This window comes from Lolium perenne, chromosome 5 (genome assembly GCF_019359855.2).
Source record: "Lolium perenne isolate Kyuss_39 chromosome 5, Kyuss_2.0, whole genome shotgun sequence".
NCBI classification, from domain to species: domain Eukaryota; kingdom Viridiplantae; phylum Streptophyta; class Magnoliopsida; order Poales; family Poaceae; genus Lolium; species Lolium perenne.
In genome coordinates this window covers 143039485-143053539 of record NC_067248.2, presented here as the reverse complement: position 1 = coordinate 143053539, position 14055 = coordinate 143039485, and the positions used below count along the sequence as shown (strand labels likewise).

General features: G+C 46.0%; 1 long non-coding RNA gene across 7 annotated transcripts; it reads right to left on the bottom strand.

Moving 5' to 3' along the window:
* Nucleotides 1–1828: 1828 nt before the first annotated feature.
* Nucleotides 1829–5287, bottom strand: LOC127300110 (uncharacterized). Of its 7 annotated transcripts, XR_011745055.1 has the most exons (4): nucleotides 4493–4631; nucleotides 2152–4383; nucleotides 2023–2059; nucleotides 1829–1877 (listed from the first exon to the last, which is right to left on the bottom strand). It is a non-coding gene; the product is annotated as an uncharacterized lncRNA (long non-coding RNA). The 7 variants fall into 7 exon arrangements; XR_011745051.1 differs by having other exon boundaries at nucleotides 1863–1877; nucleotides 2023–4383; XR_011745050.1 differs by lacking the exon at nucleotides 1829–1877 and having other exon boundaries at nucleotides 1885–3417; nucleotides 3509–4383; nucleotides 4493–5287.
* Between the last annotated feature and the right edge of the window lie 8768 nt (nucleotides 5288–14055).

Here is a 14055-nt window from a genome sequence, read left to right as displayed (position 1 = left end):
TTCAGCGTCTCTTCACAAATTGATGTGTCTAAGTCACAAAGTGATGTGTCTGAGTGCTTTATCGTCCTCTCACCCAACCAAATCGACAATCACCACTGTTGCAGCATGCTCTGCATTTTGATGCCATGGTGAATCGAAGTCGTGCAGTCCAGAGTGTGATGGCGCTGCGGCTGTCCGCGGTGGTGGCTCCCTGCATGATGATCTCTACGTCAGCATGTGTCAATTCAGACAGTTCTCTTGCTGCCAGCAATCCAAGCTCAAAGCACTGAGATAGGTACGTTGGTTGAGCTGCTTGGCCATGACGGTGCCAGAGAAGCAGCCGCATCAGCGTGAAAAGGGGCGCAGGGTCAGAGCGGAGCTAGCTTCAGGCAATAGCACTTCGGTCACAAGGCCTTGGTAGCGTGGTCGTCGTTCCTCTGTGATACAGCTGAACCAGCTATGACCACCTCTTGGTCACTCTCCCCTGCTGTGTGCTCTGCCTGCAGGCTTCATCAACAACCTCCCTCCACCCTCTTCATCAGGTGCATCTTTTTTTCCTCACATCAGGTGCATCTTTTTTGGGGAGTGCTGAGCGTCCCCCGGGGGATTAGAAATCTAATCCCCCGGGTCCCCAACCGTCCGATCAACAGATCTGGAACATTTTCGGCCGTCAGATCAAACCAACCAGTCCTCTCTTCCACTTTTGCTACCATGATGTACCAAAGTAGCAAAAACGGTTCAATTGTAGCAAAATCTATTTTCACCTAAAAACATAGACCTCGCCGGAGACTCGCCGGAGATGTCGCCGGAGACCCACCGGAGACTTAGTAGCAAAAAATATATGCTATATTAGCAAATACACACAAAGATTGTAGCAACTTTTTTTGTTATTGTAGCAAAACCGACCTCATCGAAGTCTCGCCGGAGACCTCGCCGGAGAACTTGTAGCAAAAAACGTATACTATTATAGCTAAAACCTAGAACAAATGTAGCAAAACCTGATTCCACCGGATACTCGCCGGAGACATAGTAGCAAAAAAATATGGTATAGTAGCAAGAAAACAAAAATATTGTAGCAAATTTTTTTGCTATTGTAGCAAACTATGCATTGATGAAAAAATATAATTGTAGCAAGACAAATTTCGCCAAAAAGAATTATAGCAAACAATGTATACTATATTAGCATAAATGCCAAACTGAAGTACCAAAAACAATATACTATTGTAGCATCACGCCCCTGAGCAAAAACGCCGAGGAGCCGTTAGCAGCAGGCGGCCGTTGACTTGCAGCTAGAGGGAAGGGGGAGAGGAGGATGACGGCCATGGCTGGGGGAGCCGGAGGATGGAGAAATCTCGCCACCACGTCACGGACGCCGGCAGCAGCAGCCGGAGCAGGTAGACGCGACGAGCTCTGCTCGGTGGCGCGCTGTCCAAGCTCCGTGGGATCCCCATGGCAGCGCGGCGGCGCGCGCAGTTCAGCATGGCTGCCCCACGGCAGAGGTGGCAGATTCCGGCGGATCTCCTTGCCGGAGTCCTCCGCGGCGGCGAGAAGCGGGAGCGGCGGCCAGGGACCAGCGGCGACCGGCCGGGGAGGAGCGGGAGCGGCGGACAGTGGCCTGCTGCGGAGTTGACCCACGGCGTCGCGTGCAGCCGCGACTCCATGCGAAGGCGGATCTTGGCCGCGCGCAGAGAGCAGCCATGGAAAAGGGAAGCGAGGAAGATGGATGGGATATTTTTCTGCCTTGGTTCAGTGGGACCTACCCATGTGCGCGTGGACCACAACGCGCCGCGTGCCTGGTAGGACCCGGAGGATTTGATCAGTAATCGTCCGGGGGAACACCAGCTTTTCCCATCTTTTTTTTCCCTCAGATCTCCCTCAGTATTAGTTGCTAATTTTTCCTTAACATATAATATATATTAAGATATATTCCAAAGGAAGGGAAAACACATGCTAGTACAAAAGGCTTATTTAGTGCACGATTCAGATCCCAAGGTAAAGATGAACATGTCAAGTATGTCAAGTATGTTGGCAGCAGGTACTGACCTTGTAATAAAACCTACATTGGTTGTCTTGGATGTCACTACACCCAAAACTTATCCATTAGGAGACAATAAGGAAATAATTAAAGTAAACAGCGCTAGCATGTCAAGTATGTTGGCAGCAGGTACTGACCTTGTAATTTTGCAGCACTATCCATACCCGTAAAAGGTTGTTTTAGCTGCTACGTTTGCTCTCTAGAAAGACCAATTATCCTTGCCTTGAATATGTAACTACAAAATTGCATTAATAGAAGCAGGTGGATATTACAAAATGAAGACAAAATGAAGACTGCCATTGCATCAATACGTGAGCTTGGAGTAAGAAAATAAAACGGAAGTCTAAATACTATGACACAAAACATCAAAAGGTAGCCTCTCACAGGGAAGAAAATGTTGCCAATGCGCAAACTAAGGATTTTGAATATGTCCAGCGGTTCAATGAGTCCAAACGTACACAACACATACTCTATACTTATGTAAATTTAGAAATGTACTAACCGAGAATTTGGAAACAATTAGAAGATATTTGAAGAGGAAACATTCATCTAACAATGAATTGTCCAACAATTAAAGGATCTGAAAAGGAAATAGTACCGTACTAAAGAAAATGAGGGATCTCTGAGAATAAGATGTATTAACCATTGTGGAAATACAAACTCAAGTGGAAATTAACTACCTTGGTTGACATACAATCTAAATACAGCAGCAAACCATTCAAAAGAAAATATGGCAGCTAATTATTTCAAAAAAAAATACTGAAAGTACAAACCTAACAGAAGACACCATGGAACTTTCAATGAACACATAAACATTGACTGACCATATGCATGGAAAAGAACAATTTCTAAGATAAGATTACCTTAGCTAATCTCATATATAGGAACCTGTAGGGCATTTATAAGGACCGCCACGGATACAATTTTTTCTTTCAAACACAGTTACAATCCACACCAATCACCTTGCACTGTCACTCACTGGAAAGATCCTGCCATAAAATCAAAGCTCAAGACAATCAATCGGACTACCAATAACATCAAAATACAGATCACGGTAGCACAATGTCATCCTATGGGCAGACATATTACTTCTTTGGGCTCTCTTTCTAAACTGCAGACCAGTGTCGAACTAATTTTAGAAGAGCAAAATTATTTTAGATAATGGGGAAAAATAATTTTGACTCATATTTTGATAGAAATAGTGGTCAGGATGATATTCCTATTACCGTCTTGGTGTGGCAGCCGGCGTTCCCTCTTATCCTCTGTTTCCTCCTCGAAAAAACGTCGGCAGATATTGGGCGAAGCCACAGGGGAGCCACCAGCTGAGGGTAGGATGAACAAACGACAGCAGATGGTAAGCGAAGTCGTGGGAAGGTGCCAGGTTTATCGTCGATCGCTACAACCTTCATCATGAAAAATAGCGATGGATCAACGAAGTTGGATATAAACTATCAATGAAAATCAAGCCTCTCTTTCAGACTAAATGATACTTACCTGGATCCCCCGAGGTACATCATTTCCTTTGATTTGCTCATGTACGTCATTCGTTCTTCAGAGAGCATAAGTGACTGAAACTCATATTCAACCTGATGCCTCTCAATCTCTATCTATCTTAGAGCTAATAACTGATCCAACAACACCAAAAATACGGCAGGCCTTTTGCAATGCTGACGGTTGACGATACACCTGCAGCTTGATGTAAAGCTTCTCCCTCCTGTAATACAATATAGTGCACGCATATAACAACTTGGCGTGATGACTTTGCACTAATACAGAACCAGTCATCATCAAAGCTTTACTAAACACATGTGACGGAAAGACTGCATATATGTGAGAGCAACCTTACAACATACAACTGACTTATCAAATGCTTGTTGTTCTGCCTTCCTTGCCCACAATACTGTTAGTAGGCATTTGGTCAAACAAATAGCATACATATACTAAAATCATTGTCTAGATTGAATAAGAAAATGTCGCACAATGTACATCGATGAAGTTCTATAAAATCGAGATAAAGAATTGAGGATCAATAGGGAACTAAGTAAAGACACATGTAAGGATAGAGAGATTAAAACTGATGGGGGTTCCTGCCGTTATTGGATACGTCTATAGCTGCTGCTTCGAGCAGTTCACCGACGTGAAGGCTCTGGTGATCAATGTCCCGGGGGAGGAAAAGGGGCTCGGGAAGGGCGCCATGCCGCGCCGCGTCACATGTTGCTGGGCCTGGGCCTCGCCGACCGGTCCCTTCCAGAGGCTTCCTTTCATCCAGGATCAGTATTGAGCAGGCGTGCAAGGTGCCCCGCAGCATCGGTGCGGGGACGTGCCGCTGCTGTCGCCACCGATCCCGTGGTCGATGCGGCCATTGCTGTCTGAGAGAGATGGAGAGGAGGTGAGACGGCGAGAAGAGGAGAGGGCAGAGATGAATCAACCAAGATCGGTCATAGAAAAACAGGGAAGCTGAAGCGAAGGATGGCGCACCGATAATCTGGCCTCCTCCTTCTTTTGCTGAGGTGATGCCTCTAGCTCGTTGCCATCGACCTCTTCTTGATAGAGAAAGCGAGGGCTCGTTGAGCCCCACACGGCAGACCAACTGCTGGGGTTGTGGCCGTTGTCACGGTGAAGAGCCGCGTGGATGCCCGCGACACCGGAGCAAGGTCCAAGACACGGCATGGCTTTCTGCCACATCAGAGCTCGGTTAGGGGGAGCTCGTGGCAAGGGGGAGATTTGGTCTCGCTCGACGCCGCCGAATGGGAGGGCGCGGAGCCTGGAGGCGGAGCCTGGGGCGCGGCTGACGGGTCCGGCATCACAGCCGAATCCGGCGGCCCCGGTGAGGGATGAAGGAGGCTGTAGCACCACCGGCCCCTCGAGTCCGGCCGCTCCGGCCATCACCGCGCACACGTCCTCTCCTCCACTTGAGAGAGAGGATTGACCACGGGAACGACCACGACCGTGAGAAGAGGGCGCCGCGGCAGGAGCGGACGGAGCGGCGGCGGCGCTGGAGCCGGCCGCCGTCGCCCACGGCAAGGAGCAGCATCCCGATTGATACTAAAACCTGCAACAAAACAGATGGGAGTGAGGCCGGACGTAGAAACTACGAAAAGGAGAAAGAAGCAAAAGCAAACATAAAATCCGGACCTAGCAAGGAAATCTAATCATCAAGGAAGAAGACGGAAGGAACAAAGAAGAACGGACTCTCCTATGTGAAGGCTTGAACGTAGGAACCCAGGAAGCAGCATAAAACGGAGAGGCCTACGGAGAAGGAAAAACAGAGGGAATAGCCACGCAAAAAGAAACGTGGCAGCTAGATAGCAGAGGAAGTTGTCAAAGAGGCATGCACGACCGGTCGAAACCGATGGAACCGGACCTGGAAGGTAGATAGCGTGAAAGAAAAAGAAGCAACCCATGCAGAAAAATAGGATCACCGGCTGGCTCCCGCTGTCTGCCGGTAAACAGGAATTTCAGAAAGGAAAAAAAAAGGGAAGAAAAGGAAGTGCAGCCCCGCATGTGTAGGAAAGAACCTTGCGTGAACAGGGCAAAATACGAACGTGTCTACACCTGGCTGGATGAAACGGATGAGGTAACAGTAACCAAAAATTTCTCCTTCAAGCAAAGAGGGTTAGCTTTTATATAGTTGTATATATAGTGCCTATAAATGTGTTGGAGGAGATGGTTAAGGAATTGGCAGAGGATTTTGGGTGTCCGGTTGGCAAAATGCCTTTCACATATTTAGGCTTGCCTCTCGGTACGACGAGGCCAACCATCACAGAGTTGTCTCCAATAGTATGTCGGTTAGAACGAAAATTGACGGCTAGTTCCATTTTTCTTTCTCAAGGTGCTCGTCTGCAACTAATAAATTCAGCCCTAGCGCTAATGCCTTTGCATTTTCTATGCTCTCTTCAGCTGCCATCGGGATTGACTAAACAATTGGATATAATTCTTAGACAGTGTTTGTAGAGGGATAAAGATGGCGAACCGAAATAATCCCTGGCAGCTTAGGAAATGATTTTTAAGCCAAAACTCAAAGGTGGGTTAGGCATTGTGGATTTGCATAAACAGAATGCAGCTCTGCTTATCAAATTCCTTGACAAATTTTATAATAAGCAAAACTTGCCGTGGGTACACTCAAAATTTGGGATGCTCACTATCAAGGGAAAAATCCACATGCTGAAAATGTTTGTGGATCTTTCTGGTGGAAGGATGTTCGGATGTTCTTAAGAAGGTTGGATAATTTCAGAGGAGTGGCCATGGTTCAGCATGGCCGAGGAGATATGTTCTTCTTCTGGTCTTATAATTGGGACATCCAGGGTTCATCCCAACCTATTTGTAGGAGATTCCCCAGATTGTTCTCATTTGTGATCGATGAAAATAGCTCAGTTGCTCCCATTCCAGATCACGTGGTAATGGAAGATAAATACTCTATGGTGTTTGTTCGTGCGCTGGAACGTATTGAAAATTTGTCTGACCATGCTCCCATTCTTTTAGCTACTGGAATGCCTAGACCTTTGTGTAAGCGTCCTTTCCTTTCAAGTTTGAACTTTGATGGCTACATCGGGAGGGTTTTTATGATATGGTTAAAAATGTTTGGGAAAGACCGGTTTCGGGTAATACACCCATATTAAGATGGAATAATAAGATGTGTGCAATGCGCAAACACCTCTCTGGATGGGCTGCCCATGTTTCCGATATTCTGAAAAAATAAAACACTCGTACATTGTACATTATTGATGACTTGGAGGCTTTGGCGGAGTTAAGACCTCTATCTCTGCAAGAGATTGAATTAAAAAGTCAATCTAATGCCCAAATAGTTGATCTTGTTCGTGAGGATAAGCTTAAATGGTATCAGCGGTCAAAGGCCCGGTTTATCTTGAAAGGAGATTCAAATACGCGATATGTCCATGGCATTGCCAATGGCAGACATAGGAAAAAATGGATACATTTTCTGGTACAAGAGGAAGAGCTGATTGAAGGCCATGAGCAAATCAAATCCTACATTACGAATTATATAAAGGTCTATTTGGTCCTCCAAAGTAGAGTTCTTTCTCTCTAGATGAGACCTTAACGGACAATATACCCCAAGTGTCTATGGAAGAAAATAGGGTTCTCACAACACCTTATTCGGAGGAGAGGTTTAGAAAGCCATTTTCCAAATAGAACGTAATAAAGCACCGGCCCATATGGTTTCCCTGCTGAGTTTTACCAAACTTTTTGGGAGACTGTTAAGTCAGACCTTCTAGAGATGTTCAGTGTTCTTCAAGCCAGATAGCTAGAATTATTTCGTCTAAATTTTGGTGAAGTAATCTTGTTATAAAAAGTTAATGAGGTAGAAAGGATTCAACAATATCGAGCTATCTGCCTATTAAATGTAAGTTTCAAGTTTTTCAAGAAAGTGGCCACTATTCGACTAACTACAGTGGCAGATCATGTAGTTCAACCATCGCAAACCGCTTTCATGCAAGGAAGAAATATTCTTAATGGAGTAGCGGTCTTGCATGAAGCGGTACATGAAATGCATACTAAGAAATTACATGAAATTACATGGGGTTATTTTAAAGCTAGATTTTGAAAAGGCCTATGATAAAGTCAATTGGTCTTTCCTTCAGAAGACTCTTAAGATGAAAGGTTTTTCTCCTGAGTGGCGCGCTCTGATCAATGACTTCGTATCTGGAGGAAGTGTGGCCATCAGGGTCAATGATGACATTAGCCACTACTTCCAGACACGAAAAGTTTTACGCCAAGGCGACCCATTATCGCTAATGTTATTTAACATTGTGGCGGATATGCTAGCTATTTTGACCGAGCGTGCTAAGTCCGATGGTCAGATTGAAGGAGTAATCTCACATCTTGTTGATGGTGGTATATGAATTCTTCAATACGTCGACGATACCATTCTGTTTATGGACCATGATCTTGAAAAAGCTCGCAACCTCAAATATTTTGGCAGTGTTCGAGCAACTTTCGGGTCTAAAGATTAATTTCCAAAAAAGTGAATTGTTTTTTTCGTGATGCTCAAGATGATCCAACTCTTTATGTGGAGCTGTTTGGTTGTGAGCAAGGCCAATTTCCTATTCGCTATTTGTGGATCCTGATCCATTATCGGAGACTTACAAATGTTGAATGGAAAATAGTTGAGGAAAGACTTGAAAAGCATCTTAGTAGTTGGAAGGATAAATTGTTGTCCCTTGAAGGAAGATTGGGACTCATTAATTCAGTACTGACAAACATGGTACTATATATGATATCTTTCTTTCTTTTACCAAAAGGAGTCTTGCATAAACTCGATTATTATCGATCCAGATTCTTTTGGCAAGGAGACAACGAGAAAAAGAAATATCGATTGGTTAAATGGAGTATAGTTTGTAGACCCAAAGACCAGGGTGGACTTGGAATTCATGATCTTGAGGTCAAGAACTCAGGTGTACTAGGTAAATGGTCGTTTAAACTTCTTACCAAGGACAGGCTTTGGAAAACAATTCTAAGAAGAAAGTATATCGGCTCGAATGCGTTATCCCAAGTGGTTTGGAAATCAGGGGACTCGCATTTCTAGGTTGTTCTCATGGTCTCGAAGAAATTCTTATTTCTCCATGGTACTTTTTCCATTAATGATGGAGCGCAAATACGATTTTGGGAGGACAATTGGTTAGACAACGCCCCTCTATGTGAACAGTATCCAACTTTATATAGTATTGTTCATCGCAAAAGTGATACCATTGCTACGGTAGTGGCTACCTCACCCCCGGATGTGCCGTTCAGACGGAATTTTATTGGTCCGAGGCTAATTGCATGGAACTCCTTACTAGTTCATTTGGAGGATATTCAACTATCACGAATTTCGGTGGAATCTACACGGCAACGGCACTTTCTCGGTGACGTGGGCATAACCCTTCGGGTACTCGACATTGCCGTACCCGGTGCAAACTATGAAGGTGGACCAGCACGAGGACTCGACAAGCTGGACCTGCACGCGCCTCAACTTGGACTACAAGGAAAGAAGTCTCCAATATGAATCCTACTAGGACTCTTGTAAACCCTAGCTTGGCTGATATATAAAGCCAGGCAGGGGCACCCCTTAGGGACAAGCACAATCAGAAACATAATTTTAGAGGCAACACGCCTAGACACCGCAACCCGCGGATTAGAACTAGACTAGATCCAACAACTCCGCCTATGGCGGCCCCCTGTACTCATATATTCATATAGTGGATTGCTAGCAGGACGTAGCGACCCTCCACCGCGGGGGCGTGAACCTGGGTACGTCGTGTACCGCCTCGCTCCCGGAACTTCCGTCGTCGTCTTTCTCTAAAACCCAAGCCCCTCATGGTGGGCATTGTCGAGGAACCGCCTCGTCAATTGGCGCCGTCTGTGGGAAAGCGACGAATGGATTTTGTCATCTGGGCAGGATCCTTCTTCAACAGCTACAACATGGTCTTCATCGGCTTCGTCAACAGTAGGCGCTGCAGATCCATCTACGCCGATGCCGCCCCGCGAAACATGACGAAAGCTCAATGCGCGGACTGTCACAGTGCAGCCACGCGACCCGACAGCAGCATCATGGAGCAGTCGAAGATCAATACCCGATCTGATAGCAGGCGCCGTGTGAATCAGGTGCCAAAATATTGGAGACTATCTCAGCTGGAAAAAAACTACCTCGTCTCGCTGTCAAGGAATCAAGAATCGTCCGAATCAATATACGTCACGAGTTACCAACGCCGTGGCCTTCACAGGTTTCAATGGAGGCAGGCAGTGCGTCAGATGTTGACCCAATGTTTACTCTTGCACGGACACGGCCGGCTCAATCGATCAAACTTCATGGAAGAAAAGACTCATCCTCGCACGCGACAGCGGATGCTTCGGCTAAACGTACGTTACCCGATGAGACTGGCCAACATTATACTGTTTCATCTGCTATCATGTCGGAGAAAAAGAGTCACATTACAAGCACTTCGAGTCAAAAATCTGGGAAAGTCTCATCTGGGAAGAAAAGAAAAAAAAATCGGCGGCGCACGGCCATTACTTGAATCAAGGAGATTGTATTGGAGAAATCAGCAAAGCTATTTTCTGGTCATCAACGCTAGCAACCAGATCGAGTCTCGGCAGATAAATATGAAGAAAAGAACATACGCAGTGGCAGCAGCTCATGGCATGGAATTCTCAGCCCTTCGGATCCATATATATTCGCCAAAAATTCAACAGCCGAGCATCCGATACATTGGAGGGCCCACGTGTTTGCACCGCGCATCAGAACCAGCTTCGACTACTCTGCTCGGACGACCGCGCCTGCCATCGCGCACTCTTCTTGCTCGGGGGCTCGCCTGCCGCGAACCCGACATTACGGACCCGATATATTCGGATGCTCACCCGCAGCGGATCGGCTATGTCAACAGCGTCCTCCTCATCGGCCATGTCATCTAGTAGCCGCATGGACTATCTCTGTCCGCGGAATTATTTCGGTTGCGCCTGCCGCATGGACTATTTCTGTCCGCGGAATTATTGCGGCTGCGCCTGCCGCATGGGCTATCTCTGGCCGCGGAATTATTTCGGCTGCACCTGCCGCATGGACTGTCTCTGTCCGCGGAATTATTTCGGCTGCGCCCGCCGCACGGACTATCTTTGGCCGTGCAACTATTTCGACTGCGCCTGCAGAACTAAGTGTTCATCTTTCTTTCGCCACACCCGATGATTGGGGAGGCGCCATTACATCGTTACCTCCAGTACTCTCGATTACTCGGTGGATTTATTTTCCCCGAATCAGTGGATTTATTTTCTCCATCATCTATGATTACTCGATGGACTTAACTTCTTCGGCTCTGGATATATCTCCTCCCGATGCACTCTCGGGTTGGTGGATTCATCATCTGGAATATTCAATGGATATCATCTTATTTAATATCGACTCGATGCGATCCCGTCGGGAGCGCTGGAATTACTCGGGGGCTCCTGGAATATATTCGAGCTATTGCGGTTACTCCCATCGGGAGCGCCGGTGTGCTGGAATTATTACTCCCATCGGGAGCGCCGGTGTATTGGAATTCAAGAAGATATGAAGACTATTACTCCCATCGGGAGCGCCGGTGTGCTGGAATTATTACTCCCATCGGGAGCGCCGGTGTATTGGAATTCAAGAAGATATGAAGACTATTACTTCCTGAAGGAGATATGCCCTAGAGGCAATAATAAAGTGGTTATTATTTATATCTTTATGTTTATGATAAATGTTTATATATCATGCTAGAATTGTATTAACCGAAACATTAGTACATGTGTGATATGTAGACAAACAAGAAGTCCCTAGTATGCCTCTTAAACTAGCTTGTTGATTAATGGATGATTAGTTTCATAATCATAAACATTGGATGTTATTAATAACAAGGTTATGTCATTGTGTGAATGATATAATGGACACACCCAATTAAGCGTAGCATAAGATCTCGTCATTAAGTTATTTGCTATAAGCTTTCGATACATAGTTACCTAGTCCTTATGACCATGAGATCATGTAAATCACTTATACCGGAAAGGTACTTTGATTACACCAAACACCACTGCGTAAATGGGTGGCTATAAAGGTGGGATTAAGTATCCGGAAAGTATGAGTTGAGGCATATGGATCAACAGTGGGATTTGTCCATCCCGATGATGGATAGATATACTCTGGGCCCTCTCGGTGAAATGTCGTCTAATGTCTTGCAAGCATATGAAAGAGTTCATAAGAGACCACATACCACGGTACGAGTAAAGAGTACTTGTCAGGAGACGAGGTTGAACAAGGTATAGAGTGATACCGAAGATCAAACCTCGGACAAGTAAAATATCGCGAGACAAAGGGAATTGGTAATATATGTGTATGGTTCATTCGATCACTAAAGTCATCGTTGAATATGTGGGAGCCATTATGGATCTCCAGATCCCGCTATTGGTTATTGGTCGGAGTGAATACTCAACCATGTCCGCATAGTTCTCGAACCGTAGGGTGACACACTTAAAGTTGGATGTTGAAATGGTAGTTCTTGAATTATGGAATGGAGTTCGAATATTTGTTCGGAGTCCCGGATGAGATCCCGGACATCACGAGGAGTTCCGGAATGGTCCGGAGAATAAGATTCATATATAGGATGTCATTTTATGTGAAATAAAATGTCGCGAAAGGTTCTATGGAAGGTTCTAGAAGGTTCTAGAAAAGTCCGGAAGAAACCACCAAGGAAGGTGGAGTCCACAAGGGACTCCACCTCCATGGCCGGCCAGCCCTAGTGGGGGTGGAGTCCCAAGTGGACTCCACCATAGGGGGCCGGCCACCCCCACATGGGAGGTGGGAATCCCACCTTTGGGTGGGAGTCCTAGTTGGGCTAGGTTTGCCCCCTCCTATGGAAGGTTTTGGTTTCGGGTCTTATTCGAAGACTTGGACACCAACACTTGGGATCCACCTATATAATGAGGGGCCAAGGGAGGGGGCCGGCCACCCCAAGACCATAGCTTGGCCGCCCCCCTTGAGTGGCCGGCCACCCCCTCCCAAACCCTAGCTTTGCTCCTCCACTCCATATTGCCCGCGTAGCTTAGCGAAGCTCCGCCGGACTTCTACACCGCCACCGACACCACGTCGTCGTGCTGTCGGATTCAAGAGGAGCTACTACTTCCGCTGCCCGCTGGAACGGGGAGGTGGACGTCGTCTTCATCAACAACCGAACGTGTGACCGAGTACGGAGGTGCTGCCCGTTCGTGGCGCCGGAACCGATCGTGATCAAGATCTTCTACGCGCTTTTGCAAGCGGCAAGTGATCGTCTACCGCAGCAACAAGAGCCTCCTCTTGTAGGCTTTGGAATCTCTTCAAGGGTGAGACTCGATACCCCCTCGTTGCTACCGTCTTCTAGATTGCATCTTGGCTTGGATTGCGTGTTCGCGGTAGGAAAATTTTTGTTTTCTATGCAACGTTATCCTACAGTGGTATCAGAGCCGTATCTATGCATAGATGGTTGCACGAGTAGAACACAATGGTTTGTGGGCGTTGATGCTCTTGTTATCTTTAGTTTGAGTACTTTGCATCTTTGTGGCATAGTGGGATGAAGCGGCTCGGACTAACTTTACATGACCGCGTTCATGAGACTTGTTCCTCGTTTGACATGCAACTTGTATTGCATAAGAGGCTTTGCGGGTGTCTGTCTCTCCTACTATAGTGAAGATTCAATTTACTCTTCTATTGAAAACATTAGTATCAACGTTGTGGTTCATGTTCGTAGGTAGATTAGATCTCTCTCGAAAACCCTAAACCACGTAAAATATGCAAACCAAATTAGAGACGTCTAACTTGTTTTTGCAGGGTTTGGTGATGTGATATGGCCATGATATGATGATGAATATGTATGAGATGATCATTATTGTATTGTGGCAACCGGCAGGAGCCTTATGGTTGTCTTTAATTTTCATGTTGAGTAGTATTTCAAAGAAGTTGTAATAGTTGCTACATGAGGTGAACAACCATGAAGACGGCGCCATGAACCTTGACGCTACGCCGACAATGATGGAGATCATGCCCGTTGATGATGGAGATCATGTCCGTGCTTTAGAGATGAAGATCGAAGGCGCAAAGACAAAAGGGCCATATCATATCACATATGAACTGCATGTGATGTTAATCCTTTTATGCATCTTATTTTGCTTAGATCGCGACGGTAGCATTATAAGATGATCCCTCACATTAATATCAAGATAATAAAGTGTTCTTCCCTCGTATGCACCGTTGCATTGTTCGACGTTTTGAAGCATCTCGTGATGATCGGGTGTGATAAACTCGACATACAACGAGAGTAAGCCATGTATAACACGCGGAATACTTGGGTTTGCTTGACGAGCCTAGCATGTACGAGACATGGCCTCGGGACAACGGAAACCGAAAGGTTGAACACGAGTCATATGGATGATATGATCAACATGTTGATGTTCACCATTGAAGCTACATCATCTCACGTGATGATCGGTTTTGGTGTAGTGGATTTGGATCGTGTACCACTTAACAACTATGAGGGATGTTGTATTAAGTGGGAGTTCATTAG